General features: G+C 41.4%; 2 long non-coding RNA genes across 24 annotated transcripts in view; one reads left to right on the top strand and one right to left on the bottom strand.

The window, feature by feature from the left end:
• LOC113998705 overlaps positions 1 to 17,371 on the top strand; it is a 68,382-nt gene that overhangs the window by 13,781 nt on the left and 37,230 nt on the right. For 14 of the 22 annotated variants that reach the window (XR_005564375.1, XR_005564371.1, XR_005564362.1 and 11 more), the window contains 4 exons: positions 4,996 to 7,955; positions 8,503 to 10,125; positions 12,845 to 13,265; positions 13,713 to 13,844. This is a non-coding gene — a long non-coding RNA (uncharacterized LOC113998705). The remainder of the gene's footprint in view (positions 1 to 4,995; positions 7,956 to 8,502; positions 10,126 to 12,844; positions 13,266 to 13,712; positions 13,845 to 17,371) is intronic. The other 8 variants (XR_005564369.1, XR_005564363.1, XR_005564358.1 and 5 more) reach the window with 8 other exon arrangements.
• LOC113998683 overlaps positions 4,071 to 17,371 on the bottom strand; it is a 105,302-nt gene continuing 92,001 nt past the window's right edge. For both annotated transcript variants that reach the window (XR_005564378.1, XR_005564380.1), the window contains one exon: positions 4,071 to 8,376. This is a non-coding gene — a long non-coding RNA (uncharacterized LOC113998683). The remainder of the gene's footprint in view (positions 8,377 to 17,371) is intronic.

The raw sequence follows: 17,371 nt of genomic DNA, 5'->3' as shown, positions 1-17,371 counted from the left end.
TTTAAGCAGTGCACCAGTCTGACCTAAGCAGTTCCTATTTTATTTGTCACAGAGGAAAAAAAGAAGATAACTCACTCCTCTAACACTGGACTGCTTTCTAGACACCTTGAGAAATGTTTCAGAGTGATGCTTCAAAGCCAATCTACTGCAGCACTAAATAAGCTGCTGGAGAGTGAAGGTGTCTAATGTGAACCCAAAGACAGGGCAGCTTTGCAACTCCCCTAAATTGGCCATGACTCAAACTGGCAGAACTAGTCCTAATTCTCTAGTTCACTAGATGTGCATAATGGCTTTGTGGAGAAATGAAAAATGTCAGGTTTCTGCCAACCTGCTCCCAGGATTTATATCGCCGTTGTGACTCCTAATTTATACTGCTGTGCTTCTGGTATCTTCTTTCATCATGTGTTTCTTCAGCCTCATTTTTTACTTCTCTATCAGATAACAATCCCATTTATTTTAGGGGATTTTTATTTTTCATTTTTTATTACTAAGTAACTGAGATTTCCGTCTTCTTCAGGGGTTGCAAGTTTAAAAATGATGCAGAAAACTGTTAAGATGCAGGGTGGGTAGGCTGGTGAGTTGTAGAGTCAGGCAGTCAGAAAGGATCGTAGGATATCATTTAATCCATACTCCTGCCCCAGAGAAGAATATTTACACTAATGTTCCTAACAGAGGCTTGTCTGAACTGTCCTTAAATATCTCCAATAATGACAACCCTTCAGCTTCATTAGGCAACCACTTGCCCTTCATGTTAGAAAGCTTTTCTTAATCTTCAGTTGAGTATTCCAGGATCCCAGAAATAACCTGTTTGGGGTAGTGCAAAGAGAATTCAGCTTCTTTTCTGCTTGTTGCACTGGTTTTCCAGGAGTGGAGGAGAGAAGCAACAATATGAAGGGTACTTTCAGAACGAAGTAGGTATTTTCAATCCTTTTTGACATTCTCGGTGCTGGGATTGCCCGCAGACACTTGAGGGTCTCCCCTTTGCAGGAAGCATCACAGCTCAGTGTTTCCTGCAGGGAAATCAAAATGCTGAGCTCTCTGCAGGGGCTGCCCATGGCCACACTGCTTCTAGTTAAACACCAACGAGCTGTTGGGCTGCAATCTAGGCAAGGGAGCTGAGAAGGGAAACACTCGAGAATGCCTTGATTAATAGCATCCCTAAATGATAATGGCTGTTTTATGGCTTTTGTAAAGGATTGTAGTGTTTCTCATATATAAAAATAGACAAGATGTGGTTGTAATTAATGTAGAGGCTCTTTGTTGAAGCTGTTGACTGTAGGAAAGAACCCAAGGGTTTCTTAGGCTCCTCAGTTGTAAAACTAACTAAATACATCTAGGGCTGCCTTGTGTCACTCCATGGCATCTTTCAAAGCTGTAATTAGCAGATACCTAATGAGTTGTGGCTATAGCATGTGGATCAGATGACTCAAGTATTTACTCTAAGCCTCTGATTCTCTTTCTCCACACAAGGGAGAATAATTTGGCTTTAACGTTTAGAGACTCATTTTCTTTGGTTCTCTTGCCTAGAGACTTCATTGTTTCCAGGACAAGAGTTTGTGTGTCAGTTCAAACTCCCTGGTTTGAAGCCTTCCTATTTTTTTCAGCCCACATTCCTTCCTTCCACAGTCTTTCCTTAGTCCCCTGGAAAACTTTGAATGTTATCTTTGACAGTCATTTCATACTGACTGTGCCTGAGCTGACCTTGGTCCAGAAATTTCCTAATTGCTCCCTGTCCTCAGCCATTCCACCATAAAGAGCAAATATTCAGATGAACCAAATATTGACTAAATCAAAGGTAAATATCTCTGTTAGCTGTTTTTCTAGACAGCTGGATGTCCCTGAAGACTTCTCAAAGCCTTTCTTTAAGGAATAACTGCATGACTTCAGCTGTGAGAACAGCAGTACATGTAGATCCATACCTGCAAGTGGCATGTTACAGGCAACTTGTATTGCATGTCCCTGAAAGGGATTTAATTCTGGGATCAGCACTTCTCTAGACATGTTTTCAGGGGACCTGAGCTGAATGTTCAACAAGTGTTTAATGAAGAAAGAAAAAGCGTGGGGGAGGTTCCCCTGTGCTGTAAGAGTGTCTGTTTTATAACAGCCATGCTTGTCACTAGAAACATGATAGATTAGCTCTTCATCACCAGCCACTCTCTTAATTCTTCAGATGGTGGCAAAGATGAATAGGGAGTGAGCTTCATCCTTCTGGAAAGCTGGGAATTTAAGCAGTGCCAATCTCATGGTTGCAGGCAGTTGACTGAAGCCCATGGGAGTTACAATCAGACCAGTAGTCCTTTTCCTGACAGTGATATTTAACGTGCCAGTCTTGTTTTCATCTCAGCCCAGCCATATTTCTTTCAACGATGAAAACAAGGAGCACTTTTTCCTTTATTCAGTTGGCTTTGGTCTGTGGGCACTGAGTAATTTAGGCAATTTATAGAAGATTGGCTCCAAGTTCCCTCAAAATACATAGGTTTGTATTTACATCTCTGTCTATGACAGTGATTTGCCATATAGTCTGAAGTTTTGAGGATGTGGGGTTTTTTGGGTTTTATTAAGCTGATACAAGGCTTTATAATTAACTCTCGTGACTGCTGGGAAAACAAGTTTCCATGAACCATTAAGCGAGTAAATAATTTCTGCTTGTCAGTCAAGAAGATCTTACTGTTCTGTTGGTTGTTTTCAGACATATTTAATAGACTGAACTAGAGGAAAATGCCTCCTAACAAGGATCTTGCTTTAGAGATGTTTATAATCCTCACTATGAAAGCTTCCCCATAATGATCTGTTTAGGATCTGTTTAAAACTCATGAGAAAATCCAGAACTAAAGCAGATAATGAGAATCAATTAATTACTTTGAGCCATAGGGAAAGTAATTCCCAACATAATAATTTAGGCTATCAGCCCATGGTCTACAGCTGAACTGAACTGCACAGTGTTATTTGCAACTGGGAACACAACAGTATAAACTGCCTGAGCATTCCTATTCCACCAGAACTCACAGCTTCCTAAACAAATGGGCAAGGCTGGAAATGGTGAGCCTGGGAGATGCATGGCATGACCAGACACTTTCCATCAATCCTCCCACCTCTTGGTGAAGCCCCTGGGCAGAAATATTTGTAATATTCCACCCTTTTCTTCCAAAGAGGTGACTCATGTCTGGGATCCTGCAACTTTTCCTAAAGGGGAAAGACTGAAACTCATGCTGTTATAGAACTAAATTCAGTGTTTTCTCTCCCTTAGGACCAACATTTTTAACTAAACTAGAAAACTGGCAGGTAGTCTATCGGTTTTCTGTCTTGCTATTCCAAACCATTCAAACCAACAAAGCCTGACTCAGAGGAGGGACGTGGTTTAATGACACAACTGTGTTTGCAGATAAACGGATGAGGTGACCTTTAGGTTCTTTCCCCTTTCTTGCAGTGACTGATGCCAAATTACTATACAAGAAAAAAGCAACTTCACAATTTACAAAGTAGCTGCTGAATTGTTCATGCAACTTTGTTCCTGCCGGTTGGGAGGGTTTGGGTGTTTGTGCTGAGAGCAATGGGCTGCTCCTAACCCAGCCACCCATAACCTTGGGAAGGCCTCAGCCATTCCAATTGAGGTGGGACTTAATCACCTTAATTGCCCATGAAGTCTAGGAGCACTGGGAGCTGGACAGAAGGAAGGGATTCATGTTGTAGCTGCACTGACAGAAACACCATCAGAAACCATCAGTTACCTCGTGGGTTTGACAGCAGCTGCTGGGCCAGCCCGTGGCTCCAGCTCCACACTGACCACTGCAGGGATCCAGCCACACATTCCCACGCAGGGCAAGAGCAGATGGTCCAGCTTATGGCACTGGAAGGAGACTTAGAGGACAAAGGGCAAAAATAAGCAGGAAATCAAGTTCTTTGCTCCTCATGGAATAAACATTCATTATTGGAGTGGCAGAGCAGCCCCACAGGTCACTTTTTGTCAGGCTGAGATCCCTCTCGCCAACCTGGTTTTCAAATCAGGTATCAGTTTGTCATGTGCACCTTTAGTTCTTTTCTCTCATACAGAAGGCTTAGTATAAATACAGTCAAGGATTTAAGAGTTTCTTTTATTTTAAACACATATATTGACAATATATATATATAACATTAGTGGAGCAAAGTCATAACCAGTACTTGTGTGCCACTTGTGGGCATCAAAACACAGCAGACTTGCATTTTACATGCTGTGTATATTTTATTGTCCTTCTAAGTTGTCTTCAGTTGATTTTCAAGATGGTCAGAGGTTGAAATACCAAGTAACTGTTTGTTTTGTGAATAGTATTCCAAGATAGAGCAGCTGGCAAAGAGTAGTTGAATACCTTATGGTGTGTCTCTGCAGAGTGGATGTAATTGTAAAAAATAATATAAAGATCCCAATGCTTGATGTTACTGACAGATGAGTGAATGTAGCACCAAGCTGCAGCCAGTGAACTCCACCTTTCAGGTTGTCAGATAAGCTCTTTTGAAATCTAATGGCTGCTTTTAATGGTTGTTCATTAACTTTTGAATTTTGGCCCCTGAATAACAGGTGGAGGCTGCTGTGACTAATGTTTTGGTGGTCTAGAGCAGGGTGGGATGTGCTGATGTGGGAATAAGATACTTTAAGACACAGCAGCCTCAGCTGATGACTGAATTTCAGCTTTTGGCCTGGCTGGGTTTTTTTGTTTTATTTGTCTAGGAGAGGGGGGGAATATTGAAAAAATTGTGCAACAGTGAGCAGTTCGCCTAAGCTCACATCAGGAGACAAAGAAAGTCATGCTTAATGACTAAAACAGACAGCAGGTTGCAAATTTGGGCTTCATGATGCATTCCAGTCAGTAACATGAAAGACAGGAAATATCTTACATGTGCTGCCTTTGGGGAACAAGCGAAGATACGGAGGTCGGGCACGGCTCGGCTACGTTTGCTGAGAAATCTTTTCTAATAGTGGGCTTTTTCCTTTTTCTGTTCTTTTTTTTTCCCCCTGAGCAGTGTGGTGTTGCCTGCAAAGCAGTGGAAAGATCAAACAGCCCCTCAGGCAGCTGCTCACATTGGTCAGTGCCTCTGAGAAGGATGAGCCCATCAGTGGAGCCGAGCACTGCTGTACATCACTGGCACGGGGAGGGGGAATGACCTTGAGCTCTTGGCCAAGTCAGTAACAGTGTCAATCCATTATCTCCAGGTACTATCCAACAAGCTGCTGCAGGCAGGGATGGCTCTGGAGCAGTTTGTAACTGCTTCAATTGGAAAGCACATCTAAACTTAATTTAGTGAATTTAGCAACACTGGAAACCCCCACTGTTACTAGGAGTGACAGAGCCCTGGGTCTGTGTTCCTTTACACTCTTGTAAAAATAAGATAATGCCCCCTTACGTCTGCTGTTCTTTCTGTTATCAAAATTTGGACAAGTCACTAGTGGGGGTTTTCTTCATAAATCCTCAAAAGCTGTAAAAAGTGGCAACTTCACAGTTGCTATGCCAACACTCCATAACAGAGCAAATGACATGATGTGGTTCCCAGCATTTTGGCTGTTGTTTTTCCTACTAGAGTGACAAGTTAACGTTGGCTGTTTTGTTACTGAGGAGCAGGATCGTTGTTCCAAACAGCTGTCATTTAAAAAAAGCGAGAATAGAAATGAAGGAATAAGTTCCATGTAACCAATGGATTTCCCTTGCTCATCTATTTAATTACTTCATTGTGGTGAGTATGAGGAAGATTTTCTATATGACCATAATAAGAAACTAGCCCTTCTATGTCAGGAATAATAGGTACTGAACTGAAGTTCAGTCCTGCTTCAGCACAAACCAATAACCAAATTCAGAATAATTTCATCATTATGGGCTAAGCGATGCAATCCCTGGCTTAGAGTGCAATAAAAATCTACCAGAAGCACAGAGAATCAGCAAAAACTATTTTCCAAAGTCTGGATTTCCTGTGCACAATAAATTGTCAGAACATCTCATAGCCCAAGAAGGTACAAATTAGGTTGTTGGTTTCCAGCTGCAAGTTATTGGTGTGGGGAATGACATGGATCAACAGAGCTGCTTGTGCACATCCATGTTTCCAGACTTTAAAGAGCTACTGACAAGGTAATTGTTTGATAGATGCAGCATGTTATGGGGCTGCTCTCCAAACAACACCAGCATCAATATTTGCTCATATTGTCAGCATATGAGCGATCTGCCCTCAAATTGTGTCTGAAAGCAACACGACCACATTTTCTCAGAAAAAGTTGCATTTGCATGTTCAGTGGAGAAAAATCTCTGTTGGTGATAACACACTGTGGTCAAGCTGCTCAAAATTGCTGAGTAACTTCTGCCAGACAAACGCTCGCTGAGCGTGTTCTGAGAACACTGAGCACGCGCTGGGCTGGCAGAGCTGTCAGTCTCCACATGAACTCTGGGAACCAACTCATTCCAACTCAACTGGGATTCAACTTGCATTGCCCTGAGCAACACCAGGAGTTTCCTGAGTCAGTGAATAGGATCAGTTGTTTTAATTTGAACCTTTCAGAAAGCAAATCAGAACAAACCAGTCAGACCGACAGCGTTGAAATTGCCCGTTTATGTATTATGATGTTTTTGGTCTGCTTGCACTTTTCTCCATAATCATATTGTCATAAACATTTTCCACTGAAAGTATAATGTGAACAACCCTTTTACTTTTCCAATCCAGTGAATTTTTAGGAAGATGAACTGAATAACATTTCCATAAATCAGAAAGCATTAAGTGGTACCAATGGAAGGGAACTTGTTTCAACTGGACAGAAATTCTTCTTCTCTGTTGTGTTTTTATGCATTGGGGCCATCTACAGATGAAGTTATAAGGCAGTTTTCATGCATGAGGTAAGAAAATGGTCAATACTAGGTTTTAAAGCATTTTAGGAGACTTTGCCCTTAGCAGTGTATGTCTTGTTTGACCAGTAAATTAGAAGGGATTCCACTTTATATTAAAAACAAATATAAGTAGGCTTGAAATTTCTCTAAAACGCCCTTATAATAAATTCCACCTCAAACAGATTTCATTGCGCTGCAAGTTTTCCACCATATTTTTCAGCTTATGGGTGCATGTAAAATATTATGTATTATCCTTTCTTTAGTGTCACTAGTGCCACACTATTTAGGAAGTTCATTTGGTTGTCCTGGGGTTAAAGAAAGCCTAAACTTGTACTTGACACTCTTTCTTGTTACAGGGTCCTGCTTGCTTTCTGCTCTGTAGAAAATGGATCAGTGTCATTGGTCTGTCTTTCCATTATTGCCATTTTCCTATTTTTAGCATATTTTTCATTACTATGCCCTAATTCATGTTAAAATTCAGTGTGTCCTGTTTCCTTGACTCCAGACATTGCTCCTTGAAGATGCAGATCTGCTGAAAAACAGTACTCTCTAAAAAGTAAACAGTTTCCCTTACTCTCAGACTAACATTAAAAAACAGTCTCTCAAAAGTTCTCAAAGGAACATGTTTAAAAATGAATGGGTAGACATTTGTCTTTGTAATGGATAGTGTATTTTTAGGTAGTATAAATTTTATAGAAGTCATAAAGTTTTATGAACTTTAACAAATGTCCTTCTCAGAATAACTTGGGTCTTACTGTCAGTATGTTATCTGGGAAAAGGCGACCAGATCTGTTCCTAAAAGTGAGGAATTTGCAAGTGGGAGGTTACTTAGGTTTGGGAAGAGAGTTTAAACTCAATCCTTTCAACGCCTGCATAGGCAATGCAGCAAAACCAGTTGTGTGGCTTCAGCATTCTTTTGGTTTTTCTCTAAAACCCAATAAACCTCTGTACCAGGCAGGATTTGTCTTCTCTTGCAGGAATTTGTCTCCCTTTCTTGGGACAAATGTGACCTGCTCACTAGTCCCATAAGCTACAAGTTACTTGAGCTGAACTTGAGGAGAAAAGGTCCCTGGACTTGCTGTGTCCGTGTCCCACGTGCTGGCACCCAGCCCTCAGGTGAGCCTGCACTGAGCTCAAAATCCTCCAGTCACCTTGAGGTGCACACTGAAGGTAATTGCAGCAGAGCCAGGGACACAGCCCATATGACAATTACTGGTTCAAAGCCCATTCCATTTATGGATCGATCCTGCCCTGTGATCCCGTGCAATGACACAAGCTCTGTGTCAGCAGGAACTGGGAAGCAATGAGTTTTACCCTTTCTTTCCCCTGTTAACTTTAAACTGTTGACACGGTGCTAAATTCAGTGCGCTGAAGGTGTTTCCATGTGTCACTTCTAATAGGATACAGGTGTCAGACAATTTGAGATTATTTCAAACCTAATTTTCTTAGAGTGAAGATACAAACAGTTACACCAGAAGCAGATGTTGGGCCTTTCTCACCCCTCCAAAATGTGGTTTGGCATCCATCCAGACCGAGTCTGTAGGGAAAAAGAGAAAATTACATTTAATTTTGGCTTGCTTGGTTTCCTCCTTTCAAAATCTTCATGAATGTGCAATAAAAAAAAAAAAACAACAACCCATCCCTTTTCCTTCTGCTTACACAGGGACTAAGGATCTTGTTGCAAACAGATGGAGTACAGGCAGGTTGGGCCATGAATGCTTTTCCACCTCCACACCATCGCTATATGGTCCAAAATGTGGCATAAAATGCTGTATTTTCCTTTTTGCCCTCTTAGCCCTGGCTCTGTCACTGATTGTCTAGTGCACTGATGTTGAACTGACAGCTGGGAAGCGGAGGGGGAGGAAGGACAGTGCCTAGACCACCCACTCGGGGCCCTGACTCTGCTCCACCTCCGCTGACCTACCTGGGGGTGGGCACTGGGACTCAGGAGAGAAGCCCCAAGAGCATCTCCTTCCCTCTGCCTTCAAGCTGCCAGGATTTTCCCTGGACTGCAGCACAGCCTCAGCTATACCCAGGGATACAGAAGCTGCATCACTTGCCGGCGCTGGGCTCTCTCTCCTGAGGGCAGTACGTGTTCTCCATCAAGGGGGTCAATGAGTTTAGTTACACTTCATCAGAACTCTTGTAGGTGTCAGGAAAACTGAGCTCATAATCCTGGTATTACAGCCTTGTGGGAAAGAAGACCCTACTCTGAGGTTTGCCACGTGAATTTTGGGTTCTGCTGCTCAAACACCTCTTTCTGCAACTGCCTTTAGTAAAGGAATCTTGTGACTATAAATCCCACGTGTGTGACAACTGTATTTAAAGCTGAATTACCAAAAAATGCTCCAATTTCAAGGGTTTTTGGCATCAGTATTTGTTGGTCATTCAAATGCTACTGAACAGCAAATCCTTTAAGAGTGAAGAGCCATAAATGTACCCTGGGAAGTGAGGGAGCAACATATTTGTATCATCCAGAGGAGGAAGGGCACGGAGTCCTTCCACACCCGGTGAGGACTCCATGGGCTGGTGAATACAAAGGGAACAGTGAGCAGATGGTGGACAGGAGGCACTAATGCCACTGCTGGTCTCCTGGGGTCGCTCCAGATTGCACCAGGAAGGGTCTCCAGGTGGCTCCTGCTGAGGAAGGTGGGTGAATATGATCAATAGAAGGCATCAAGTGCTGGCTTGCGAATCAAAGGCACAACTGTGGAAATGCCAGTCTGCACATGGGGTTTGACTGAGCTGCCAGGAAGTTATCCAGAGGCACTGGAAGACCAACCCGGTAACAGGAAATGAATGAAAGCATTTCTGAGCGGATCCTGGGCTGTGAGTGCCGCTGGGGGTATTTGTACAGGCAATTCACCCCATTAAGGGGCTGCTCAGATGTCACAGATTAGCCACTGCCAGCACCAGTGACCTTTCTGCACAGTGCTTTAAGAACAAAAAGATGGAAATTCCCATTTTCTAAACGTGGTCCAAAAAAACCCCTCTGTGCTCTTGTTAAAGCAGCTGCATTGAAGAGGAGTGATTAGAACTGGCCTGCTTTTTTTTTTAGCTTGCACCTGTCTCTCATTCCACAGCTGAGGACACACTGAAATCTGCTTCCCTATAGGCCTGGTCCTGCCTGAGCTTCAGGTGGTAATTAAATTCATCATCATCTACACCTATTTCCACTTAACCTCTTGAGGGGAAGAGCCACCTGAACACCAGCAGTTGCTGGAACTTGCAGGAGTGAGGCACCCACAGGGAATAGAAGCTCTCCCATTTCTCCATCTCCAAAAGGGTGAGACTCTTTTTGGTTTTCATTCTTACAGAAGTTGAGGGCTTGCAAAGGATGGGGGTCAGTTTTGAGCAGAGTTTTGTGTCAATCTCTCAGGAAGGTTTTTGATTCTTGATTATTTTGCTTGGGTAGTTCTTACACACTGGTCTCACCCACCTTTGGAGCTGAAGTTTCTCCATATTCCCTCAGGTTCTTTTCACCTATGAACATGCACAGTGCCAGGAGTTTAAGAACTAATGGCTTCAAAATTGTCGTTATTAGCATTTTTTGTAATTCAAAACTATTCAGTTTTTGTGCCTGTAAAATGTGATGGATGCCTGGGAACTGACTGGCAATATATAAGCAAATTAGTCTTTGTACAGTAAGTCAGACATCCCACATAATCTGTATTTCTGGGGAAGAAAATGTCAAAGTAGAACTTGGGATTGTTTTGTGACAAGGTGCTGAGGCAAGGCAGCAGGATGCTCACCGAAAATTACTAACCAAAAACATGCATAGCCCTAAAACATGTCAAAACAGGGTAAGAATAACACATTATTGTCATATAAAATGCTGCTTCATCTTGGCCCAAAGTGTCACAACAGGTTTTATCACGTGGCAATTAGGTACAAGGCTCTTAAAAAAGATTAATTTTCCAAGGGAGTTGTACCTATTTCTTATGTAGACTAATTTTACTGTTGTCGCCGACTGCTTGAAATAGGAATAAAATTAGATTTTCAGAATAATACTTTTTCAGGCAAATGCATTTAATGTGAACAATATCCCCCAAAATGGCTTGCCACAGAATTAAAACCAAACTAAACAAGAAATTTAGGAAATATTTTTAAAGAAATTTTAGAAAGATGCCACATTTAGTGAGGTGGGCTTCTTTGCCTTCTAAAAAAAGTTATTAATGTATTTTTCTTCTATAAAAGTGAGGCACTCATAAGGGTTTTTTTTATTTCAAGGCAGTACTGGAACTTTGTGTAGTTTGATTCCGATTGCATGATGGAAAACGACTACTTTTGGCATTCTAATCAGCTAGTGAATAAATTCCCTAAAAAGTGGGGATACGAACCAGAAAATGTTATTCATTAATTTTGTTTATGGTTATTTAATTTTAATTATAATACTTTAAAGCCATTTAAATCTGCAACTCCATCATGTGTAAGTTAATGTGGCACGTTTTGCAGAAATAATCAGGGCCTGGTAATCCAGATCACCACAGAGCCCATAATTAAATCTTTGATGAGAGATTCAAAGTGATTTTTAAATGTGCACGTGGCTCATAAAACACTTGAGAAAAGCTCTACTTTTGTCATCACGACTTCACAAATGTTTCTCTGGCATTGCCCAGGTTTAATGTCTATTCAGATTCAAAATAGAAATGTTTGTAATTGAGTAACTGCCTTGTAAATAAATATTGTCCGTAGGTAGGAAAACAAATTAATTCTCACATCAGTTTTCCTGTGCAAGGAAGATGTTCATCCTCCTGCCCCTCTGACAGCACAAAAATGGGGTGCAAAGGGGCAGTTTGGGTTGGTCTTTGTTTTCTGGAATCATTTCCTTGTAATTGAATTCCATGTTTGAGACGCTGCCCCATGTTACAAGATGGGAGCTCAGGGTTTCCAGTGATAACAAAGGTGCCTGCAGGCAATTAGAGACCTCGGGGTTTTAGGAGTCTGGTCACTAAAATATGTTACAGCTCAAGGCATTGTTTAACAATCCGAGTCTCTTCCAGCTGTGAAACACTCCCATCATCAAGTAGGTCTCTGGGACTCCCTCAGGAACGGCAGGCTCTGGATCTCCAGCTGCTCAGAACAAAAATAAATCTCTTTGAACACTTATTTGCCGTCACGTTGTGTGAGGACTTAGAAAGGCTGAAATATTTTAATCGTTCGTCTCCATTCATCAAATCTTGTCGTTCCTGACAAAACTCCAAAGTGGTTTCAGCTGTGGGTTAGTTGTGGCTGACACCAAACTCTGTGCACGGAGATCAGCGTCGTGGTTAAAAGACGTGCCACACACAGGCCGTGCCTCTGGAACCGGAGCAATTCCTGCCCCTGCAGAGACACCGCACCACAGCTCCTTGTTCCTTATGCTCCTGGCTGTCACAGAGGGATAACAGCAGAACCCCAGTAGCTATTGATCACCAGCCTCTCCTAACCAGTATTGGAATCTCCTTCATTAATGGCCACCAGCCTTTGCTACTGACACATGGTGTTTGTTATCGCTGCTGTGGTAACACAGAAATATTCATGCACAGGTTTGGTTGGGATAATTTCTTAATGACAAACTCAACAGAACCTGTAGGTCTTGACTTCACCAGGGTGCAAAGAAAACCTGTTTTCCCTCTCTCTTTTCTGAGCTGCTTGTTATAAAGTGGGAACTGGGTTTTTTTGGTTTTTTTCTCTAGATTTTTAAATGTTATTGCTGACCTAAAGAGAAAGGGAATAAAAAAATCAAGGGAATTTGGCTGTAGTTTAAACGTTCTTTGACCTCTTCCTTGCTGGTACTGAAAAACAATGCCTTGAGCTGTAACATTAGATAAATTATTATATATACTTAAAAACATTAGGTAAATTATCAACAATTGTGCTGCACAACTTGGAGGTGAGTTCTTACAGACTTAAAGGCTTTTAGGTTGCCAAGTATTTCCAAAGGGACTCCAACATATTTCATTACACTGGTTTTTCCTTATGTGTTCCTCCTTTTTTTATAAGCCCTGTTTTGCTTCTCCCAGCCTTCCATCCTTCCAGAGCAACCCAGAGCCCTTCAGTGCCACACTTGTGATGTTGGACTGGTTTGGAATGTGCAGTCAGCAGAAGGGAAGGTGGGAGCACATGGGAAAACACACTGCATCTCCCTATGCAGAGATATCCCAAGTGTGCACCTCAAAGGAGGAGCAGTTCATTGCTGGCCAATCCCATGGCTATTGCATGAACACCCTCATCATTCTCTGCTCTTCTGAGAGATAAACTTCCCTGGACTTCAGGAAAACTTCACATCAGCGCTTCTTAATATCCTCTATCAGAGGCACAAAAAGCCCTCAAATTATTTAGGGAGAAAAACCTTATCCCACTTCAGAGACAAGATAACCTGTGGAGGTGCAGAGCTTAGATTGTCTTCCCAAATGGATACAGCATGGGAATGAGGAATCAGAGGTAGTGCACAAGAGTTATTTTGGAGGGGTTTTGTTTTCTTTTGAAGCACGAGCCAAAACCCCTTGCAGGCTCCTGTGGAAACGTTCACATTAACATCAGTTCTTAATTTTTCTGGGTTTTGGATCTATTTGATGAAGGACAGAGAATAATGTTGAAATTGCTATAAAATGTTAAAAATGTTTTGACCTGCTCTTGAATTTTTATATATGTTTTTTTAAGCTCTGTGGTTTTGACTATTGTTTTATTTATGCCCATAGCTGTAAGTAGGGATAATAACCTGGGCAGTGCTGCAGTGGCCCTGCTGACTTCACCTTCTTTATCAGTACAGTTTTCCACCAAATTTTCTGTAGCTTCTGAGATTTTTGTTTAATTATTCTCTTCCAGAGAATATTTTTCCTGTAATGCTATTTCCAAGGGCTTTCTGTCTGATTTATTTTCTGTTTTCAGGACTCAGTGAAGCAGAAAACCAAAAGTTAGTCTTCAGTGGTTGGGGAAAATCCTGAAAGTTGGCGGAGGTGGTCTCCGGATGATCCAGCCCAGTTTTTCCAGGACGAGGGAGCAAAGAGCTGGCAAGTGCAGGTAGGCTTCCTGCACTGAATGTGCTGAGAAATCACCCTCACAAACGCATTCCAGCTTTGGCAGTGCTCAAGTAATGGCTGTTGCTGCTCCAGGGAGGAAATAATTAAAGCCATTTCTTGACTCTGACAGTTTGATACCGCTGGTTTTCAATAGCAAATTACCAACATCTGTACAGCAAAATGCAGCTACTGCAGCAATTATTGAGCGGGGCTGACCACAGAGGTGCTGGAATTGTTCATTTGCTGCATGTCCCCTCCTCAGATGTGACCCACAACTGAGACCTGAGCTACACACGATGGCAAACTGGGTCTCTTGTGTTAGAAATGTAAATGAAACCATATGGAAAGATGAATATTCCGTGAAAACCCCAGTGGCAAATGCATCAAAGGCAGAAAATGAAAGGCTGGAAAGACATCTGAATGGCTTTCTTAATTATGCAACAATTTCAAGTTTCCAGAGCAATTCAGAAGTAAAATTTGTACAATTCATTCAATTCCACAAAAATTGTGGCTTTTCATTCCCACATACTGTTATAACTGTTTTGCATAGTAAACATACAGAGTGTGACTGTGCAAGCTGAAAACTCCCATCTAGGCCCACAGCAAACAGCACAGCACTGCAAATTTTCACTGCTGGTGAAAGAAAAAGGTAGCAGAGAAGTTAAATAAGCTCTGTATATCCCTAACTCAAATATTTGATTTTAAAACACTAGCTAGAAAAGGTAATACCAATCTGAGCAGGAATGAGAGGCTGCGAGATGAAATATGTTTCTGAGAGAGAAGTGCTTTGGGATTGATAATAAAAATACTGCCTTATTTCACTGCTTTTGTTGTAACTACGTGTCTGTCAGGGTTTTATATTATAATCCACTTTGGTCAGGGATTTACTGATGTGTAAAACTTGAGTTTAGTTTGTAAATTGGCACTCTGTCTTCAGCTCCGTTTCACTGTTATTCAAGCTTCTGAACCCGATCAAGGCATAGTATAATTTCCTATAAAAATATGCAGTAGTTTTAAATTAGAGCTTCAAACTTCAACAATCTTTTGGGTGGCCTGATGGGGGATAAAAATAGCTTGTACACCTACCAGCTGATAACTGAGAGGCTTTAAAATAGATTATAGTCTTCATGGCCCTAATCAGCTAACTAGGTGGTGGCAAAAGTTACCTACAGACACAGCTTAATTAAACCCTTACTTTCCTTTAGAGAGGAGAGAAACATGCTTGAAGTCCTAGGAATTCACAGCATGTTTGTCAGAGTTAGATGAATTTAATTTAGATATTGATATGCAAGTGCCAGTCAACCTAATAATGCATTGAATTCATTGTACACAGGTATATCTTGAAGAGAGCATCTCATTACAATGATGTATTTTAATAATTATTATACTGCAATTTTCAGTCCTCCCTGCAAGCAGAGTATTGTGCAGGTTATGGTCAGATGGTGACTAACCAGTCTCCATCATGCAAGTCCTCCTTGTAAACCTCAAGCAATGCAGGCCATGACATTTTGGGTGGTAGTACAAAATTCAAGTGCTGTGCAGAGGAATTAAATGGAAACTAAGTAGACTGGGAAATCTTTGTGCAGTTTTGAAGAGAGATTCTGCTCTGTATTCAGTCAGATGTACATTACAGAGGAGAAAACAGCTCTTAGAACTCACTCTTGATCTTCATTTGACACGAGTGTGGGCAGAGCAAGCCAAAGTATTATATTCACATCAGTAACGCCCCGAGCCCCTGTGATGAGTTATTGCAGTGAGACCCCCATGAATCAATATTGATTGGCCACTTACTTTAAGGCTACTTAATTAAAACTAACAGGATGGCACAGCTCCCAGGGAAATCCACAGTGCTGTGATTTATGAGTGTGCCTGGGAGAAAGGGGGAAGGACAAGGTGTAACAGTTCTCTTTATTTTGCAGTTGAGATCTTTCTCCAGTGAGGGTAAATGAACTGTTTAAAAAGAGCAACTGGATGAGGGCAATAAATAAACTAGAAGGGCTGTTTTGGCAGTATCTTGGCTGTTAGAGAGGAATTCTGGCTTCTTACCAGGGTACCTGACTGTCCTATTGCATATGAATGTCATCCAGAGCATCCAGCATGAAGCTCTCTCATGTTAATGAGAGAAGAGAATTATTTCCCTGTAACTGGGGTTGGAGCGAGCACAAGTTGCATCACTGTTCTGTCAGGTTTTCATTTCTGCTGAATGTATTTAGTTCCACAATTATATCACATTTCAGCTATTTATTCACAGTATCAAAATCCGGGGGAGTCCACCAAGCTGTCTTGAAGTGTATTTTTTCCTAGAAATCTACGTAATCTACTCCTTATTTTTACCTATGTCTCGATGCTTTGAGGAGCAGTCGTTTATTTTTTGTCAGGCTGGTTTAGGCAACAAGTTGTACTTTCTCTACCAGCCCTGTGAACTGTGTGTGTTTGTTTGACCAGAGTCATGCGTGAGATGCAGAGAATCCAACCCACTGTGTCACTAACGAAACCCTGGGGCTTTGCACCTCCAGATATTCCTGTTTCTCAGTGGCCAGTGGACAGAAAAAGTAAGGAAAATCCCACACAATGAATGCCATAAGGAATTGTTTCTCATCTGCTCATATTTGCACAAAAATAAATATAGGGAATTATGCCTTTAAAAGCTGAAGCCTTTGAATTGTGCTTAGCAGGCAGAAGTCGAGAAGTCACTTGCAACAGAACTGGGTTTGTTTTTTATCAGCACTTGCAATATCCTGAATCTCTGCTTGCTATTGCAAACAGTTTGGTGAGGGAGCAGCTGAGATGCCAGAGGACAATGTATCACTCCCTGAGGGGAACCTCTTGGACACTGTTAAGATAAAGGCAAGAACAGCACAGGGAAGTGTGATTTCGGCAGTGAATTGATTTCTTTATATTTCTCTCAGAGCAAGAAACAAACCTGAGAAAATATTTTTTTACATCTGATGCTAGAAGAAACCAAACTTTTTTTCGTCTCCTTATTGTGCTAAATGATAATTTGTGTTTTGTGAACATTCTAAATGAACAGTTACTGTTTCTAGAGGATTTTACTGATAATGTTTGAATTGAATTAATGCTCTTGGCTGAAATCATCCACTCATTTTTTTTTTTAGTGTTGTTTAGGTGTATTAATTTCCAAAGACTGGCAGACATCAGTTCTCTGTATTCAAAAGACTGAATTTTTGAAGGTTTTGAACTTTAGAAGCTACAGAACTTGCTGGTTAAAGGATTTAATCTTGGAGTTTTGTCAGGAGTCTGAAAAATTGTGCTTTGTTTCTTGAGTTGTCCATAAGGGACATCAAATTCTCCCAACAAACACATATTTGTAAGGAGTTCTTGGGAATGAGAAGTATTTTATTTAATATAGAGTTTTCTTCACAAAATTATTTGAACCAGTTGCTTTCTCATTCTTACCCTTCCTTCATTTTCTTCGTCATGCTTATGGCATCACTGTTAGGACTCTTGGAGGGATGGTGGCTCTGACTTTTCAGGGAAGTTTTCTTTTGAAAACTTTCTCTTTGAAAC

The sequence above is a fragment of the Pipra filicauda genome, unplaced genomic scaffold (genome assembly GCF_003945595.2).
Source record: "Pipra filicauda isolate LSUMZ 115617 unplaced genomic scaffold, ASM394559v2 scaffold312_size1046226_pilon, whole genome shotgun sequence".
In the NCBI taxonomy this organism is placed as follows: domain Eukaryota; kingdom Metazoa; phylum Chordata; class Aves; order Passeriformes; family Pipridae; genus Pipra; species Pipra filicauda.
Note: the sequence above shows the minus strand (reverse complement) of the source record. Positions and strands in the feature narration are given on the sequence as shown.